The sequence below is a fragment of the Peromyscus leucopus genome, chromosome 19, assembly GCF_004664715.2.
Source record: "Peromyscus leucopus breed LL Stock chromosome 19, UCI_PerLeu_2.1, whole genome shotgun sequence".
Lineage (NCBI taxonomy): Eukaryota > Metazoa > Chordata > Mammalia > Rodentia > Cricetidae > Peromyscus > Peromyscus leucopus.
This window is the reverse complement of record NC_051079.1, coordinates 83,397,733-83,417,882: the sequence shown is the minus strand read 5'-3', so window position 1 is coordinate 83,417,882 and position 20,150 is coordinate 83,397,733.

Genomic DNA, 20,150 nt, shown 5'->3' with positions numbered 1-20,150 from the left:
ACACATGGAGTTTCCTTCAGATATAAAGAACAATGGGATTTTTCTGTTTGAAGTAAAGTAGATACAGCAATTTACAGTTGCTTATAAACTCTGGGATTAACTCCTGTCTGAAGTATATCTGGGGGACATAGATCCTCTATGATTCTGTAGGCTGTCTCTTCACTCAGCTGATGCATTTCTGTTCCTTGAGAAGGTCTTTATTTCAATGTAATCTCCCTTGTCAATCCCTGGTGTGTGTGTGTCGATGTGTGTATGTGTGCGTGTGTGCATGTGTGCGTGTGTGCATATATATGTCTTGAAACTAGGAAGAGGAACAGAAGGAGGGGGAAAGATCTGAATGTCAGGGATAAAAGAGTAGCAGAATCATGTGATATGACAGCAGAGTGGAACTGCTGAGTGAGGAAGGGGATTGGCCAGTGAGAGCAGAGGAATTGGGAAGGGAGGTGGGTGAGAAGGAACAAGAGCAAATTATGCATACAAATGTGATAATGAAATCCATTTGTGTGTACGTGTCTATAAACCATGAATCATCCATAACAAAAGGAAAAACTGTAATGGACAGATGCCCTGTGGAAAGTTACACAGGTGGTTCATGACTGCATCAGTTTGCTCCGTGTCCTGTGCAATCAGGAAGATGATGAAGAAGACAAGGATACACTACTACACAACTACAATGTGTACACTGTTTCGGAAGCCTAGAACACAGACAATGGCAGCTGCTGGAGAACTGACAGAGTGCCAAGGCCCCACTCACGTGATCACTAGAGAGGATGTGAAGTCCCACATGTGCTTTGGAAAACACTTGGGCAGTTACTTATGAAGCCACAGGCACTCTTATTACATGATCTTGGTCTGAACACAAGAGCTGAAGACTTATGCTCCAACCAAAGTCTGTCCAGATGTCCTGAGCTGGCACGGCTGATGTTGCAACCCCAAGTTTATAACGCTGCAGAAATCATATGCATTAAGTAGAAAGCTTAGTTCACATTTTGATCTTTTCTCAGGCTTAATGCTACATGGTAAGATACTGCGTGGTGAGTGAGCTGCAGCTTTTGGTCAACTGTGCAATTAAAACGACATACAACCAAGACTTCACAGAGAGCCTTGATATTTAGCTACAGCATTTCTAAACATCAAACACATTGCTGACTTAATCCTTTTCAGATCTCAGAGGTTTAATCAAGATGCAGATCTCAGAGATTTAATCAAGATGTCCCCCACTGAAAATTGAGGAAGGCCTGAACATGGATATGTGTGGCAGCTTGTTACAGTTCTTAGACTTGCCATTTACCAGCCAAGTTGCCCTTCAAAGGTTGAAAGGACAGACTGGTACATGTAGAAAACAGAACATTACTGACCACTAGGAGTGAAGGAGCCGTCAAGCAGTGAAAAGACACAAAAGAAATTTACATGGATGTCACAAAGAGTAATGTGAAAATCTGAAAAGGCTGTATGAATGCAAATAAGCCATTACAGAAGATGCAAAACTAAGGTCCGTGTTTGTCTGAGACTGAAGAGAAGGAGGCATAACATAAAAACTGAGCATGGGGCATTTTTAAGGCATGGAACGACAGTTTCATAAAGCAGAATCCAAACCTCATAGGCATAATGACAGTTTTAAGCTACTCTGCACAATGCTCTGGTTGGTAGAGGTCCTTTCAAGTTACACTCAACACTCAGCCCCAGGAGTGAACCCTCACATAAACTATGGGCTCCTAATGGTGTACCAATGTTTATTCACCAATCTTACTGAATGTGCTAATAATGAAGGCAGTGTGTATGTGAAGTGGCTGGGTGTACAAGGAGAATATTTTTTCCTTCTGCTCAGTTTTCCTGTGGACCCTAAGATGCTTTCAATAATAAACTCTATAAAACATATATTTAGCAAAAGTAAACCTTCAGTAAGTGAGTGTTTGTCGATGAAATTGAGATGGTTGAGAAATCTATAAAAGGCAGTTATTTACCATTAATCAAGGCAAAATGTTCCAAGCAGCAGAGTCTATTCATTGGGAACAATGTTAACAATACAAAATGAAATGAGCCAAGGAGAACCAAAAAGTCTGCCAGCTTTCCTTGCAAAAGTTGTTTATAATATAACAAATAAACATGACAGAGCTGGCCAGTCAGCAAGAGGCAGAATCAAGTGTTCCAGTGAGTATACTTATTTTGTCTTTTATTTTCAAACTGCAGTGTGTGTATGTGTGTGTGCGTGTGCGTGTGCGTGTGCGTGTGCGTGTGCGTGTGTGTGTGTGTGTGTGTGTGTGTGTGTGTGTGTGTGTGTGTGTGTGTGATGGGGTATGTACATAGGAGTGCAGGTTCCTTCGGAACCAGATCCAGAACCTCGGATCCAAAGGCATTGGATTCCCTTGGACCCAGAGTTACAGGAGGTTATGAAGAGCCCGGAATGGTTGCTAGGACCCAAATGTGGTCCTCTGCAAGAGCAGCATGAGCTCTTAAGGGCTGAGGCATCCCCTGAGTGAAGGCCTTTAAATCTTTGCTGGCGATCCAACAGTTTGGGTTGACTCACCACAGATTCATCTTCCACCTTGCCATTGAGGTGGGATCTTGCTACATTGCCCAGGCTGACCTCAAACAATCTTCCTACCCAGCCCCCTGACGGGTGGCACTAAAGGATTTCACTGTGCTGGCTCTACTCCGGTTCCAGACACACTGTATATGGCAGTGACTGAGAGACACAAGAGGAGATGACAAACGGCAATACAGCAAGGCCTAGCGGGTAGGTGTCCAGCCTTTCAGGGCAGCTACCGTCCATGCCCCTCCCTCCCTCAGCTTTGCAGGAAACACACCTGATCTCTAGGAGTGCACTCAGGATCGAGGGGCTCCATTTGCATCAGCCAACACACAGCCACAGGCTTTTCTCAGTGAATGGAGCTGGACAAACCAACCATCCCTAAACAAGAATCTTAACTAAACATGAGAAAATTACCTCAAACTGGACCATCAGCAAAGGAGAGAATATAAATTATGATAATAATAATAAAATAAAGTATAGAACTGGTAAAATGAAATGTAGAGAAAAACAGTATGAGGGAAAACTTTGGGATATAAGAAATAGTCCTCAGATGTTGTCACCAGAAAACAATCCACAAAAGGAAGGTAAAGGTGCAATTTAGACCTTACCCAAAGCAAGACTTACTGACAGACTCTGTGTATAGGATACAATGACAAGCGGCAGCCTGGGAGAACAGTTTGAAGAGACATATCTGACAAAGCACGGGTGCCTGAAATAACAACAGACAACTCCCAGACTGAGCAATCCAAGTAAAAAGCAGGCCTAATCTAGCAAATGCTCCAGAAGAGCTGTGCAGAAGGCCAAGCACCACACGCAAAGATGTTCAGCATCATTAGCCATCAGGGAAATGCAAATTAAAGCCATGGGGTGCTATCACCACCCAGCTGTGACGTGGTTAAAATAAAAAGGGTGACAACATTAGATACTGGTGAGGATGCAGGGAGCTGGGTCCCTGCCACACTGCCTGTGGGGATGTGGGATGGTGTAGCCACTTTGGAAATTAAAAATAATGATTGAAGAATGAAAATACAACAACTCAATATGTGTAACTGTAGGTATTAATCCCAGAGCAATGAAAACATTTTTTACTGAAAACTATATATGAATACTCAACACAACAACCTTGGATTGAGAGCATCCCCCACGCCCAATGTCACTGGATGCTTAAGTGTGGACACTCAGGACTATACCATCACTACTCATCACTGGAAACAAACATGGAATTGACATACACAAGCACATGATTTGGACAGATCTATAGGCCGCATACTACATGATTCTAATTACATATTTTTGATTGGTTGGTTGTGTCTGTTTGTTTTAGGTTTTTGTTTTGTTTTGAAGACAGGGGCTTGTTAGGTAACCTCAAAATTACAGTCCCCTTGGTTCAGCTTCCCATGTGCTACGATCAGACATCTCTGTGTGCCATCTCAATCAACTGAAGTTTTGAAATACAGTCTTAGAAATGCAGACAAATAGGGCTAGAGGTATGGCTCAGCAGTTAATCTCACTGGCTGATCTTCCAGAGGATCTGGATTTGATTCCCAGCACTCATATGATGGCTCACAACTGTCTGTAACTCAAGTACCAGGGGAATCTATAGCATGAATCTTAAAAGTTCTTATTAATAAAATCAAACCCAAGGCCAGTTATTGGGGTCAATGCTAGTAGACCAGAGAGACAGAACAAGCCACAGCTACTTCACCTTGCTGGATCCTCAGCTGGTCTTGTCTCCTGAGACTGGAGGCCTCTGAGTCCTCATCCAGAATGGGTCTTAGCTGAATTGCTGCTCAAAAGCCTGAATGCTTAACCAGCCAAATGCTTAACCAGCCAAATGCTTCTAGTTTCTGGTCTTCACGCCTTATATATCTTTCTCTTTCTGCTGTCACTCCCTGGGATTAAAGGCTCGCTTTCTGGGATTAAAGGCATGAGTCACCATGCTTGGCTGTATCCTTGAACACATGGATTTCTGCCTCTGGAATGCTAGGATTAAAGGCGTGTGCTACCACTGCCTATCCTCTATGTTTAATGTTGTGGTTGTTCTGTCTCTGACCCCAGATAAGTTGATTAGGGTGCAAAATATTTTGGAGAACACCATACCACCACAGGAATCCAATTCCTTCTTCTGACCTCCATAGGCACCAGACATGTATGTAGCATACAGACATACAGACATACATTCAGGCAAAATAGTCATATGCATAAATTTTTAATTTTTTTCACAGAGAGAGAGAGAGAGAGAGAGAGAGAGAGAGAGAGAGAGAGAGAGAGAGAGAGAGAAATAGATCAGTGATTGCCAGGGTCTAAGACCCTGAAGGTTATGGCAGATAAGAAATTGGCTGAGATTTACTCTCCGAGTCTAATTGTGGCAAGAGATACTGGAACTCACATGTGATAAAATAGCATAGAACTGAACACACACACACACACACACACACACACACACACACACACACACACACACACACACACAAGACGAATCTTAAATGGTCTTATTAATAAAAAAAAAAAAAACTCAGTGCCAGCTATTGGGGTAAAATCTGAAGGATTAGAGAAGCAGAGCAAGCCACAGCTAACCTCACCTCGACAGCTTCTCAGCCGATCCTGTTTCCTCAAACTGGAAGCCTCTGAGTCCTCATCCAAGTGGATCTCAGCTGAACTGCTGCTAAAAGCCTAAAAGCTTAAAAGCCTCTAGTTCCTGGTCCTCAGGCCTTATATACTTTTCTGCTTCCTGCCATCATTTCCTGGGATTAAAGGCACGTGTGTTTCCTAAGCAAGACATGAGATCTCAAGTACTGGGATTAAAGGTGTGTGCCACTATGCCTGGCTCTGTTTGGCCTTAAAGTCACAGAGATCCAGATGGATCTCTGCCTTCTGAGTGATAGGATTAAAGGTGTGTGTACCACCATTTACTGGCCTCTATGTCTATCTAGTGGCTGTTCTGTTCTCTGACCCCAGATAAGTTTATTAGGGTGCACACGATATTGAGGACAAAATATCACCACACACATACATACCACAAATGATACAAGCAAAACTGGGGAGTCTGCAAAAGACAGTGAGTTGTATCAATGTCAAGACCACCATTGTGACCTCCTTACCCCAAACTCTGAAACCAGACAATGTTCCCAATTCAACCTTCTTGAGTGTGCTGACGTGACACCACAGGGGAATATCTCACACTGTACACTAGTGATGGGTCTGGGACAAAATGCAGATGGACTCAGAGCATTGTGTAAAATTAACTTGGGACAATGAGGTGATAGATTTCATGTTTACCCTTGCATCCCATTCTTTTCATTTTGTGTATGAAAATATCTACAGGATCAAAAAAAAACCCATAAATTTGGGACATGTATTTTGAATGAGGGATACTCAATCTGTAGTACTATTTTCCATGATATCACCAATGGGGGAGGCCAGGTAAAGTGTGCACAGCTTCTTAATCTACTATTACCTACAAAGATGTGTGTGAACAATGATTTCAGTGAATGTTCCCACTGTACAAACAATAGCTATTCTGTCCCTGATGATGTTGAGGTGATCCAGTGTGAGCTGCCCTTCAGTGGAACAGAGAGAGGATGACTGTCCCATGTCAAGGCTTTCCTTCACTCTGAGCTCAGCTTTCAGCAGTTTGTGAACCATACAAAGACTGTCACCTGCCCACTAAGCAAGTTAAGCCTTATAGATCATGTCATCATCTTCTGTTCTCAGAAATACCATCATGTGAAGTATGCAAATGTTTTACTACTTACTTTTCTTTTCTTTTCTTTTCTTTTCTTTTCTTTTCTTTTCTTTTCTTTTCTTTTCTCCTCCTCCTCCTCCTCCTCCTTCATCTCCTTCTTCATTCAATAGATCCCATGAAGAGCTTTACTGTGCTGTATCTGAGATTCAGTCAATCTCTGAACACTGCCTCTCAAGCCCACCTTTTTGGTTGGCATTGTAGTGTGGCAGTGGCAATATCAGCACCATGAGAATTCTACAACGTAAAATGAAATTTGACTGTGTTTTCCAGCCCACGGTGAGAGCCTGAGCCTGCTGAGTTCATCCAGAATTAGTGTATTTTGTACTTTCATATGAATGTCAAGTTCAAGGTTATATGCAACACTTTCATGGCAATAACAAAATTTCTTGTCTTTGAACCTACTAATGTAGGCTCTGAAACATGCAGAATTCTATACAGTAATGAATACGAACACAGAGAATCCCTGTTATAAATGCATTTCTGTGATCAACCTCTAACTTTCTCCAGCTCTCATATCTCATGTCGAAAAACACAAAATCATATTCCCTGTAATAATTTCTATTCTTTTCTATTTGAAACAGCAGTATGCCTGACATAGAAGTTCCTTTGGGGCCTCAAGGACATTAACTAATGCAGCCACAGAATGAATTTCCTTGAGAGGCACTGTTGCATAATATGAATGGAGTAGGTCTTCAAAGGGGTAGGAGGAAGGGGTAACTAGAGCTCCTGGCTACTTCCCACCAACTCAAGTTAGGAGATTCAAGACAACCCCATGATTCACTCCCCAGGCACCTCAGCTCTGGAAAGCCTTCTAAAACATTTAGAGCTCTTTCAGCCTGCTGTGTTCCTTTTTCCCAACTTCAAACTTCAAACTGAACAAAAGCCTGTAATTATCTGTAGTACCTTGCAGATGTTTTGTGTGCTCCATGCTGGCTCCAGTTGGTCCTCTAATGAGCCCTGGACCTGAATTTATGAAACTGGCCTCAGCAGGAACCGGCACCGTCCTCAAAGACTTTTTATTCCAGCACAACTGAGTGTTAGGAAACCAGAGTAAAAGAGCCACTCAGCTGCTGCCAGGCCACTCTGCTCACCCTTCTATCTAATTTGTATAATTCCAGCAATGATGGAGGTGAATCTGGTCACTCTCTAGTTCATTAAGCAGAATGTGCATCTATGAATCTACCAGGAAGGTATATTATAAATGAATGTCGATATTTCCCTTTTCAATGTAATTAGATATTGTGTTTCAATCTGATGCCCTTATTGCAGCCAAAAAGGAATAATGAAGCTTTCAGGCATGATACAGCTGGATGGATTTCAGCATTTGCACAGAAAAAAAGCAGGCCATTCCACCCTCTAGGCTGTGGAAGAGGCAGTCAGAGGAAGTCTAGCTTCTTTTTAGAGAAGAGAGGACTGAGACGTTATGGGTTAAAAATAAATCAAAGGAAGGAAAGAATGAAGGGAAGGAGGAGGAAAGGGAGGAGGAGGGGAAGGGAGGAAGGAAAGAAGAGAAGGAGGAAAGAGGGAAGAAGGATGGAGAGAAGGAAGGAAGTTAGGAAGAAGGGAGGGAAGGAAGGAGGGAGAGGAGGAAGGAAGGAAGGAGAAGAGGAAGGAAGGGAGGAGGAGGAGGGAGGGAGGGAACTAATGCTGTAGTTTTGTCTTGTCTGAAATTTCAAATGTAGTGGCAAGGATTAACAAGGGAGTACAGAGAATTGATGGATGAGCAAATCCTCCTACTGCTTAGGAAAATAAACAACCAAATCCTAGGTTTTGTTCATTGTCCCCCATCTATACAGGTAACACTGAAATATCTCAACATGATGATGGTCTATGAATAAGAACTTTATGGAAATGTCTTGGTTTGATTCTTGATGCTATGAGAAACTTCCATAGTCTGAATCATATTAAAAAGAAAGGAGTTTATTTAGCTCCTGTTCTAGAGGTTGAGAAGTTTGAGGGCATAGAGATAGCGTCTTGCAGGGTCTTTTCGCTATAACAAACATGATGGAAGGTGTTCCATGATGCAAATGTGAGTGAAAGCAGGCATGAGGGCAGATTTTTCTTTATCAGAGCACACTCCACAACAAGCTAACCAGTATCCAGCCACCCCAATAACAATACTAATTCATTCTTAAGAGCTTCACACTCATTAAGTAGTCATCACTCAGTAGGTCCCTCTCCTCCACTCTATGACATTGAGGATCAAGCTCCCAATATGCTGATCTGGGGGACAGACTGTAACCACAGCACTTGGTAAGAGAATGTGGTTCAGGGTAGCTCAGGAGATGTCCCAAGGGGGGATTTACTTGGAGTCCTGGGAGTTCCCAGGGAAAGAATAAATAGCTCCCAAGATACTGCAACTTGGGAGAGGTGAGAACATGCAAAGAGTTGCTGTAGAAAGCTCTGCTTCTCACGACGGCCTCCAGCTTGTCTGGTGACTGAGTTGGGCTACTGAAATTTTGAAAGGGCAACTGACCCCACCGTGGAACAATAGCCATTTAACCACTTGGGTTGTTAAAATAGGCAGGGCATCTCAGGACCCTGAGAAACCATGATCTTCCTTAAAATCCAAATGAAACCTACCATGCTGGAGCATGCAAGCTGTATGTAAGAAGTTCTGTATAAAATACCAAGCAAACAGCATTGGTTAGGAAAACTTTACCGCTCCCACAATCCAAACCCATGTTGGCAGCCTCAGCAAAGCTCTTTTTCACTGCTACAGTTCATGTTTCATCGCTTCATGTACCAAAGTCATAGGAACTCTCACATTTTATAGAGCTTCCAGTATATTTTGTATTCTGTGAAAGATGAAGAAACTCTGAGGATACATCAACCTAGATTTGGGGATAGATTTTGCATTAAGTAGGTGATTGAAGGGAATGCACATCAGAATCGCCTCTGTGTCTATGGCTTTCCAGGTCTGGGAGTTTGGCCTTCAACCCCTCATTTGAACTGCTCAGCACAGAGTGCAGAGGGGCCCTGGTGCTGTTCCAGAGAAACAGTAGAAATGAAGAGAGTTGTGTCTCTCTGTCCTGTCCCATATCACTGTATGACAAGGGGAAGTGTGAGAAGGAGTATAGAGGTAGCGGGGGTGTAGTTGGGCTTCCTGTAGGAAATGACCCACTTCACACTCTTGTCTCCCAGGAACAGATAGAAAACTGTACTTTGGAAAATACTCATTAGAAAAAAAAAGATAGAAAATCAGTGAATTATTTGAGTCATGGGAATAATGTCAACAGAGGGTCCGACACCGCTGTAAGTACTTGGTGTGGGTGAACTGAACCATCTTGCAAACAGCCCAGTGAAGTAGTGACACTCTTACTTCTGCAGCAGGGATTAGCAAACAAAAGCATAAGGGGTATTCAGTGGCATTCTCAAGAACCAGAGACTCTGGCGCAGTAGGGCTTTGGGGCCAGGCCAGGCTGGGCCCCAAGAAGGTTAATTTGTTTCATTGATTAATATTAAATGGGTCATTTGTGCAATTTTCTGCTTAGAGTAAAGGTCTTTACTAATCCCCAACTTTAAGCCAAGAGGTGTATTTATTTAGTGTTGAAGCAGGGTGGTAAGTAACGAGAACAAGCTTAGCAAAAAGCAATTTTGACTTCATTTGAAATTCAAGTATATTAAGCATTGTTGATTTTTCTTTTTAGTTGAAATAACCTTCCCATGAGGTCTATCGGTCACTGTTTTTCAGCAGTACCTCCCCCCTACCCCCCACCCCCATGTCACCGCCCAATGGCAGATAAATCCAAATGAAGTAATCCATGTCCTGCCATCAAGAAAAATCTACTTTCCATGAATTATCTCTTAGATGGAAAAGGTCAGATAATACAGCATTCCATTGATTCCACCCAAAGGCTTTAGGACAAAGCAGAGCCACTGGGTGCCACTTAAGTGAACGTCTAAGAACACAGAGAAACAATGAAAAGGTAACTGTGATAAAAATGAGAAACTCAATGATACTAATAGCTGGGCATTGAACAGTACTCACCCTGTATGAAGCACGTAGGACGCCCTGTCATGTAATTGATCCCTCACTCAGCACAGTCCTCAGAAGAATTAATTTACATACATTATCTGGATTAACGGAAATCAAAGCAGTTTCGTTGCCATGACTGTTCAGGTCTGGGTCCAGAAACCACCCTTTACCAGTCAATATACTGTCTACATGAAGCCAGCTCTTTCTTCTGAGTGACGTCTGCCGCCATGTGCACCTAGAAATGGTGACACCAATAGGAGAACTTCTGAACCTATGGACAGTTTCACGATGCCATGCCACGGAGCCACACGCTGCTATCTGGGGGCAGTTAATAAAGGGAGGTGTGCCTGTCCTCTGTCATGTCCTAGAAGATGACTCAGCTAAAAGTGCTGCTTAAATCTCATCTGAAATCTAGTGGGCTTTTCCTCTGAGCAGGTTTTAATGAGGAAACGAGACAAGGGCTATGTACTCATCTCCCAGAGCTAGGTGACAGAGTACAGTACTGCCCCTTATTCTCATGTTCCAAGAGTCACAGTGACAGTCTCAAGCCTTGGTTTTTCTCATCCCTGTGTTTTCATCATGCTCAAGCATGTTTATGTTATATTTTATTTATAAATTAGACACCAGAAGAAATTAGCAACAATCATAATTCCATAGAAGTTATAAAACACAAAATAAAGATTTGGAGCCAGTATTAAACAAAGCTAAGGATCACTTGAACGTAAGAACCAACCATGGTTCTACACAGTCTGATGACTGAGACCGTTCTGGTATGAATGGCGAGAGGAACATACAGTGGATACAGTAGATGTGAAATATGAAGAAATATTTGTTCTAGGAGATGGGGCTGGCTGGCACAATATTTCATCATGTTGATGTAGACATGTTGAGTAATTGAGAACTTATGACTTGATTCTTTAAAAATCACTTATTATTGTTGTGTGTGTATGTGTGCACATCATGTGTATATGTGGGTGTGCATGCCATGGAATATGTATGGAGGTTAGAGAGCAACTTTGAAGTCAGTTCTCTCTGTTCACCATAACATAGGCTCTGGGGATTGAGCTGTGGTCTCCAGGTGTGCATAGCAAATGTTCTTACTCACTGAGCCATCTCATGGGTCCCAAAGCTTACTTCATTATGGAATTTTTAAGAGCTTGAGTTACTATAGGTCACTGAAAATTCAGAGAGTAAGATGGACTGTAGGAGAAAGTGACATCTGCAGATCAGAATGTAGCTCTCAGCGGCTGTTCCAGCACCGTTTCTGCCTTTCTACCTGCTTCCAGGCCTCCACTATGATAATAACAGACTAACCCTCCAAAGCTGTAAGCAAGCCCCAATTAAATAGTTCCTTTTGTAAGTTTCCTTGGTCATGGTGTTTTATCACAGCAACAGAACAGTAACTTAGACAGAACCTCTATCTCAAATTTGTCACATTCCTAGGCATCACAGCTTTGTATCTGAAATGTGTCTGTGAAGGGACACTTTAGGCTCTCATGACTGCCCTACTCACTTGGCTCCCATGACGGCCCCAGGTTAAGTAGGAGCTCCAAGTCCAACTCCAGCCAACCCTCCTGCTCACTCTGCCATCAAAGCACCAATTTCTGGTAACGCTGCTCGTTCCTGCTTATCACTTTTGTGATTCAAATGAACTCTTTATCAAAGATGCAAAATAAGCCAAGCTTTGGAAACTCAAGATTATACTGAGAAAAGAAAATATTTTCTGTTATTAATAATTTAGAAACACTTGAGTCTGTAAGTCATGTTGTGTAAGCCGAGAACAATAGGAAACGTTCAATAACCCTTCCTATTTTGAGGTTTCCAGTTCTTCCTGGTGGTGCTTGAAACACCTGGATGTGATTATCTCTAGCACATGTCTACACATGCAGAGAAGAGAAAAATAAATTGAGGAAAGATTCTGATCCATACTGGAATTTATATAATTGCTCCACAGTGATTACATTTTAAAATCAGTGTTGAAAGCCTTTCTTTGGTATTTGGTATTCAAAACATTACAGAATGTGTCTGTTGATATCCAGAGGAAAGGGATCTCATAAGGTTGACTTTGCAAGCGATGGCCAGTCAATGACTTAAAGCTGGACAGCCTTTGGGCCACTCTGCCTGTCATGGGTGTCGTCTGTTTCTGAATGTTGTTTCATGCAAACCAAGGAAGAGGCATGACTGCCAGCAGGGTGGGCTCTCCCCCAGGAAGTGTGGATGCATCCAAGATTACTCCACCCATTCAGTTTACAGAGGAAGCAAAGCCCTAGCACACATCTAGAATAAAGATGGGGCATCATTCTGGATGAAAGACCCAAACCCCAATCTTTTCCTCCCCTAGTCCCAGAAAACCGATAATTTACTTTCTGTTTCTAAAGAGCTGACTGATATAGATGTTTTTATAAGTGAAATGAACAGTGGTGATATTTTTGAGACCCCATTTGTATCAGGGCCATTCACACGTATATTTTTATATTCTGGCCTCCTTGGTAGTGCATTTCCAAGAACTATAGTCAGCATAAAAAAATGGAATTTTTCTCGTAGGCACAGGTAAGTCCCAATGACTCTGGTTTGAGCCTTAAATGTTCCATGAGATTCTCCCAAGCTCTCCACTGTGCTAGAGATGCAGGGAATACCTATTACTAATTTATTTTAAAAGTTTTATATTGAGATATTTGATTGACAAATGCTGACCAGGTGCCGCAGGGACAAAAAAAAATGATGGTTCTAATGCTTTCAGAATTGAAGATTATACTTGAGCTCATGAGTGTATCTATTATTCACGAAGTTATTGTTTTGCATATGGGTGTTGATGACATCAAATCTCTCTGAAAAGTTTATAAGTAAACAATGCATTAATGTTCAAAATAACTGGTATAGCTGCAATAATTTTCAATGTTTGACTTTTTTATTGTGTACTTAGTTACATGTTACCTCTAGAAGAATTGGGAGGAAAAATCGAGGAAGATACTATTGAGTCTTTTCAGGAATTACAATTTTAAAGTATAGAAATATCCTAAATTCTACCTCAAAATGCTGTGGGATGTTCTGTATGGCAAATGTGTTGCTCTGATTGGTCAATAAATAAAACACTGATTGGTCTGTGGCTAGGCAGGAAGTATAGGTGGGACTAACAGAGAGGAGAAAAGAGAACAAGAAGGCGGAAGGAGTCACTGCCAGCCACCTGCCAGAACAAGCAGCATGTGAAGATGCCGGTAAGCCACGAGCCGCGTGGCAAGGCATAGATTTATGGAAATGGATTAATTTAAGCTATAAGAACAGTTAGCAAGAAGCCTGCCATGGCCATACAGTTTGTAAGCAATATAAGTCTCTGTGTTTACTTGGTTGGGTCTGAGCAGCTGTGGGACTGGCAGGTGACAAAGATTTGTCCTGACTGTGGGCAAGGCAGGAAAACTCTAGCTACATATATGTTTTTATTTTAGGAAAATAATGTACAAGAGCTTTATTTATTTTAAAAGGATATATAAGCCCTTTTCTGACCTATGGATAATCCAAGGGAGATGTCCTAATCACATGACTGTCCCTAGAAGATGCTACTATCTTATATTGATGAGAATGTTTTGTAATGAGGTTCTTCTGGCCTTTTGAAAACTTACAGTTTTCAGTGAAACAAAGGCAAAACCTTGCTCAGCTGAGAATAACTTTGTAATGGATAGATAATGACTGTTTGTGCTTGGTGGGCATAAGGGTAGGATTTCACACCCCTGAAGACAATCTGATGTAGGGAATTCAGGCCAATGAACAAGCTTGGAATTAGAAGTAATAGTTCTTTAAATGCAAATGAATTACAGCTCCTGGTAAATATGTTATCAGCCCCAAGAAATCACGCTGTCTTGAATGATGACTCTTGGGGTTATTTGCTCACCTGTAACTGAGCTATCACATGGATTCATTCTTCACTAGTAAGCAAGAGAGATGGTTATTGGGATAGATGAGTGTTCCTCCTCTGATACTATGTGCTACTTATTCAGCACAATTTTGACATAAACTGCAAATCCAGGCTTTAAGTGTCAAGAACTCATCAGCAGAGATGGGATCTGGGCTCAGGGTGTTGTACTATCCATTTTCCACAAAGCTTGGATTTGCAGATGTTTTACTTTGCACAGACATTCCATTGCCTACAGTACTCCCATGGAAAGAAAAAGGTTCTTTTCCATAACTGTATGTGTTTTACTCCATCAGGAAGTGCTAGTGTAAGATGGTACCCTAGGTCATTATTCAGGCAACAAGCATGCACAAGTTTGAGTGCTGCAGATCAAATTCTCTTGAAAGTGGAGTATGAAAGGATATGTGTGCAGGGCATTTATCAGGATGACTTGGTATTGACAATAATAGGAAAACAATGACACGGGACTTTGTAGAGAAACAGAGATGAGCTTTAGATCCAGTAAGGTTCCTACGAGTGGTTTCAGTTGACACATGCTACCCTTTTATAGTTATGGGAGTGAGAATTCTTAAACCACCTTTCAGGGATACAGTCAAGGTGACAGTTGACTGGTTCCCATGACAGCTATAGAGGATGCAAAAACACCTGCTTCTGTGCATTTTGTGTCGTCTGCAGGGTATCCTCAGTTGGTAGCTCCCAGTCCTCATCACACCAGCTTCTTGTCCACAATCCTTAATCTGCAAAATTCATTCTTGTTATTCAAGGTAACATTCACAGTAGCCATGGACTACACCTGGAGCTTTTTGGGGGCCGTAGTTCAGCCTACCCATAGATGTTTGTTTGTTTATTTGTTTGGTGTGGGTGTGCGTATGTGTGCATGTATGTGTGTGTGTATGTGTATGTGTTCATGAATGTGTGTGTGTATGTGTGTGTGTGTGTGTGTGTGTTACATTTTAGGGCACATTGTTGGCTGCTCATTTTTGTGAGCTTCAGGAAGTCAGAGAATTCTTGAGTCTTATTTTCAGGACAAGCAAATGTCACACATATATGGCACATAAGATGCACCCAGATGCTTGCTGCATTGAGATAAAAGCACACTATTGCCACTGCCAAGCCCTAAGTCACTGGAGAAGCTATCAGGTTGAAAAAGGCTCCTGTGGTGAGAAGCTAAGAGGGTTTTGAAAATGCACTTGTCAAACCAGAGAGCCTCCCATGGTTTCCATCATTTAAAGTTCAGGTGGCTTTTCTCAACCCACCTTTGAGTAGGTAAGTTCAGTGTGGGCCTTGGAATACAGATGTGGTTTTGCTACCAGGACTTTAACCCATCCATTTTACAAAGGCCAGTTGCCCAAAGTGGGCACAGGACACCAGCAGGAAATGTGAATTGTTCCATGATGCAGTGATGGAAAACTGTACATGCTAGATCGGCGGAGCCAGAAACACACAGACATTGAGTTAAACATTACTCTGTTCTTGTCTTTGAGGGTGCTTCTGGGCAAGGCTGGCATTTGTGTTGGCATGTTGAATCAAGCAGACTGTAGTCCACAATGTAGATGGGTCTCCCACTAAAGTCCCAAATAGAGTGAAAATCTGAGAGGAACAATCTCCTATCCCTGTCCATATTAGAGCTAGAGAGCAGAGCTAAGGACTCAGTCATGTTCCATCTTTGGACCCACATTCAGATGGGGATTTTACACCATGAATTGTCTTATATATCAAGAAATCACACCGGAAAAATACCACTTGTTCTCCTCAGCTCCTAGCTCACTGACCATAGACTTTGATATTCTCATTATTCTTAATCATCTATCTATCTATCTATCTATCTATCTATCTATCTATCATCTATTTATCTGTCACCTGTCTATCATCTATTTTTCTAAAATACATCTGCCTAGTATCTATCATCTATTTTTATATCATCAATATGTCATCTATATATATCTGTTTATCACCTATGATCAACATATTTATTATATGTCTTCTATCTATTATCTATCATCTATCATCCATCTGTCATATAGAAACTATCTATCTATCACATCAATATCTATATATCTCAGTCTACAATCTGCATATGATCTGTCCACCCAACTACCCATCCATTATCATCTGTCACTTATCCAGCCATTTGTCTATCATCATCTACCTGCTTTATCTTCTATCATTTCTGCTTCTAGAGCACTCATATCACCTAGGCAGTTTGTGAATATTGGGAAAAAGAAGTCTCTTTTTGGGTGGAACTTTAATTTAGTAGCTGGAGCTAAAACATGTACATAATCTAATACAGTGTCTCTTGTTTTTTATTTATTTTTATTTTTATTTTTTTTTTGGTTTTTCGAGACAGGGTTTCTCTGTGTAGCTTTGCGCCTTTCCTGGAACTCACTTGGTAGCCCAGGCTGGCCTCGAACTCACAAAGATCCTCCTGCTCTGCCTCCCGAGTGCTGGGATTAAAGGCGTGCGCCACCACCGCCCGGCATCTCTTGTTTTTTATATAGTCCCACTCAAAGAGCAGCTGCCACCAACTTTTTTCCACAGGACAATACTAGCCAGTAACTTCCTGTTTTCATCATCCTTCTGCTTCTGGTTTTACAGTCTGGGAACCCTCCTCCCAGAACCTCATTTTCTACTTTTATTAAATGTTTAGTGTCTCAGATAACAGCCTTATGGAAGAAAGCATGGCCACTTCTTTGAGGATATTTACAGATAAGTTAGAAAAGGCAAGGTAAATAACTTGTTAAAAGAAACAAGCTATCCATCCATTTGCTCATGGGTACCTGGGCTGAGTCTATAACTTGACCACTGTGAATCATGTCATGGGTGTTTAGAATCTGTACTATATGATGACTTTGGATCCTTTGAGCACAAGTGAAAGATGTGAATGTGTAAGAGGGACTACTCAGAAGAAACAGATCATCAAGAAGATAGGAGGGGTATATAAGAGAATTATGGGATGTGAATAAAATTAACAATTACATTTTATAGACAAATAAAAATGTCATCATGAAACCCATTACCTCATACCATTAATATATGCTGATAATATTTAAAAATCAAAACAAGCATTTAAAAGTAAAGAAAAGGTAAATAAAACAAATGGGATCTTCAAACACTTGGTGGTACTGAGAGACATGTTAGAGGAAGACGACCAGAGACTGCTTCTTAAGTTGCAGTGGAGATGGTCACCTGGACACATGTGTGCTGCTGTCCTTCAAGGGATGGACATGGACTCAAGACATGAGTCCATGGTCTGTAGCAGAGTGGCACGAAGCACAAGGTGATAGAGAAAGGAAGAAATAGAGACACCCAGCGTTTGGTAAAGTGGGTTGGCTGACAGAGACTTATCTGTACGCTATGTTTGTAGATTTTACCTCACTTCCTCTTCAACTTAGGACAGCCTCTGCTGAATCCTCCAAAACCTATAATAGCAACAGTCAGGCAGATGTAAGTCCTGGCTTCCTAGGCTTGGTTTCTACCTGGGCTGTCTTGATTGAGTCAGTCTTTACCTTACACGGCAGCATCTGGTCCACCACCCCAAGCTGAGAAACCTCAAAGTCGGAATGACTTAAAACACGTTTCCTGGCTTTACTCTCTACTGACTTCAGAGGGAATATGGAGATAAAACTCTCATGAGACAGAGTAAGTCATGTATGATAGGCTCACAGGCTGATGAGGCGGGGGTGGGAACTGGGGAGGACTCCTCAGCCATGATTTGTCTCAAGGCAGGGGAAGACGAAGCCAAGGCCTGTGGAGCACCCACTAGTGTTCTTGTAACACCACAGCTTCGGCAGTTCGATACTGTAAAGACTCATCCCAATTCTTAAAGACGACTTGTGGTGGTCGTCCCTGACGCTGAAGTTCTAGTCACTCTCTGGTCAGCCATCCTCTGTGCTGCCCGTACTCAGTTTACTTTGAGTACATCTACAGATATTTTCAGCGAGCTTTAACAGAAATGAGTCCCGTAGACTCAAAGCTGTCTCATGAGGTTATTGTTATTTGTAACACTTTTCCCTAACAACAGAGCATTAGCCATTAATGATCCAAAAGGTCTGTCGACATTATTGGAGCCAGTAAGATGGCTCCATGAGCCCAGTGAACTGAGTTTGAACTTCAGGCCCATGTGGTGGAAGGAGAGAACTGACCTCTGCAAGTTGTCTTCTGACCTGTTATATTCACATTGTGGTATGTGCAAGAATGTGTGTGCACACACACACAAAACAAAACATGATTATTGGTTTATATCTAAGCAATGGAAGGTGTAAGGTTTTGAGTTTATTGCTAACAAGCTTTGAGTCAATGGTCAAAGATGCTAACATACAGAGGTCACCCAAGGTAGCCAGCTTCTCAGCCACTTTGCTCAATGGTACATAGGACTCACTCATCAGTTCCTCAGACTTAGCCCCACTCCAGACTCAGAGCTGCCTAAAAACAAATTCATTCACATAAAGGCAATTTGTACTTGTGAAAATGTCACTTAACTTCAGTTATGTAAGAGTGTTTGGGTCACCTGCAGCAGGGTGAGGAAGGAACCTTCAAGTTAAGTCTGTCCTTGAAAATGAAATTCCAGGATCCTCACCTCTTCCTACACTTACAGAGAAGAGTAACTAACTTTTTTTAACAAGCATTTTCTAAATGTTTAAAAGACTTTATACCCGAATCCATGAATGCAAAATGATTGTTTTCTTATACATCTTGAAGTAAAAATTTCTAACCATCCCAGTTATTTCAATATTTGTTCTTTAAATTGGAAATGCTGTTTGTTTGTGGCCATATGTTCCTTCCACATAAAATCATTGGTGATGTGGTCTGTGATAAGTTCTCTTAGTTCTTATCATCTCTGTAGATCTTATCATTTCTTCTGTTCTAATGGGTCTTCAAAGGGGAAAACAGTGGGAAATTCACTGTTTTCAATGTCATGTCCATCAATGACTATATCTAAAACACTGATTCATTCATAGTATACATAATTGCCAAACCTAAGATTACTGGCTTCTGTGAAACATTGTAAATGAAATAAACACCTCCCTGTAGATGGGGAAAGCAATACCCTGGTTGAAATATATAGAGATAGCATATAAAACTGAGACCTCTTCTCCCTTTGACAAATCTTTTCTGTTTCTAGAGAAAAATCTAAGTACAGATGTAAAGATATTTTAGGTTTTTGTTTCTGCTTTTTCAAAAGTGTTTCATTGAAGTAAACACACTGCCATTGCTTGGTAATATAATCCAAGCTCAATGGTATTAACCACCCAGTCCAAAAACAATGAGCATGAAACTACTGGAGTAAGAGACTGTGGTGTGAAGCTTATAGTGAATAAGAAGCTTAGAGTGACTATGTTAGAAGGAGAAGAAGATGCCCTGAGTAGAGGTAGGACATCATGAGCACAAATTCATGAACTCAGTAATTCATAATAGAAGTCAGACTATGGAAGAAGTGGCCATGAAAGTGTAAGGGCTCGTGGAGCAATCACAGTTGGTTTCAAGTCTAGGTTCAGTAGATATATGTATCATTTGGTTCTTTCCATCATAGAGCTACAGCTGTCTATAGCTTGCAATCACCTCACAGCCAAGGTCAGTCTATAAATGGAAAGAGAGCCAAGGGACTCTCAACTGCGGGGGCTGCTGCACCGTGGCTAACTTCTGCTGTATGCTGGGTACTGTTCATACCAATGAAAGAGGCTGCTATATAGAAACAATGATATGGCACAGCAGATATCTTCACTCATAATAACCACAGCTAGCAAGAAACCACTTCATTATGTTTGTTTTGTGGCACTTAATTCGCATTTTTATCTGATGTAGCTTTCAGGGGATAAGCAATTTGTCTCATTTTTCTGGCTAGATATATCAGGCTCAAAATTTGAACACGGATCTTAGATTTCCCCACTGTAGGCTTTAGCTGATCCATGGTATTGCTCCATGGTTTACAGTAAATCATATCAGTTTTCTAATGTAGCATCCAGCTATTCAGGGTGTTATGGGCAGT